The sequence below is a fragment of the Pipistrellus kuhlii genome, unplaced genomic scaffold (genome assembly GCF_014108245.1).
Source record: "Pipistrellus kuhlii isolate mPipKuh1 unplaced genomic scaffold, mPipKuh1.p scaffold_m20_p_22, whole genome shotgun sequence".
Taxonomy (NCBI): domain Eukaryota; kingdom Metazoa; phylum Chordata; class Mammalia; order Chiroptera; family Vespertilionidae; genus Pipistrellus; species Pipistrellus kuhlii.
The window spans coordinates 10,184,571-10,185,823 of NW_023425521.1; positions in this window are offsets into that span (position 1 = coordinate 10,184,571).

The window sequence follows — 1,253 nt, forward strand, 5'->3', positions numbered from 1 at the left end:
AGGGAGGGATAGAAACATCCTTGATGAGAAAGAATCACTGATAGGCTGCCTCCTTCACACCCCACACTGGGGATTGAGCCTGCAACCCAGGCATGTGCCCTGACCAGGAATCAAACTGTGACCTCCTGGTTCTTAAGTCGATCTCAACCATTGAGATCTGTCACTGCCAGCTGAGCCCTACTCACGATTTTTAAAAGTCCATGTACACTTGCTCTTCTCCAGAGAAATGGTTCTTTCTATTTTGTAGCATTTACTAGTACTCTACTTGATAATATAACTTGAGGGTGTGAATAGTCCTCCCAACAATGAGAGGTGAGAGATGTGAGGGCTGTTTTTCTTGTATTCCTACCCTTAACATCTGTGCCTTGTAATAGTAGGTACTCATTAATAAGTACTAGAATGGAAAAATAACGTTAGGGAAAGAATGTACACGATAGACAGTCTCTTGAGACACAAAACTGGGTGGGATCCAGGATACAGGAAAATAGTAGCATCAACTTCTCAAAGGAAGAGGAACGTCTCCTCCCTTGGGAGGAACCGCAGATAAGCCTAATGGGGATGGAAATGGGTTAGGCGGTTGTGGCGGGGCCAAAGTGTCCAGATCCTTCAAGTCCGAATTCAAATGCCACCTCCTACATTGTCTTCCCTGAATCTCCTACCGGCGCTGTTGGTGTTGCCAAGCTCGGCTCAGAACATTTGGACTTTTTATTTTGTAGACGTTTATTCGTATACCTATCTTATTTTCTTTCCTAGATTTCGACCTCTTTGAGGACAGGCGGAACCTAGCTTCTCCCACAGCACACATTAACATTAACACATAGGAAACATGCATTCAATGTGGGTTTATTGGACTAAACAGTGTGCGCGTGGAGGGGGTGGGGGTAGGTGCGTGGGCAAGTGAGCACACAAATTTGAGATAGGAGCAGCTTGTGCCAGATTCTCCAGGGGAGAGCGCATCTGCAGACCCACAGTCAAGCAGTTTAACACGAAGCCCAGCCAGACAGCAGCGAGGAAGAGCAGGTAACCGCCCATTCGCCGCCAACCTGGCTCTGAGGACCTCACGTCAGAATTCTGAGGCTGCCTTCGCTACTGCCTGACCCAATGCTGAAGACAGCCTCCGGCCAAAACCTATACCTCCTAGTCCTGCATCTGAGGCCGCACTTTTAACGACAGTTATCCTTCTTCTCCCGGCCTATTTCCTCGTTTCCCTTCCTACTCTCGTAATCACCACCAGTAAGGCGTATTGGGGGGGC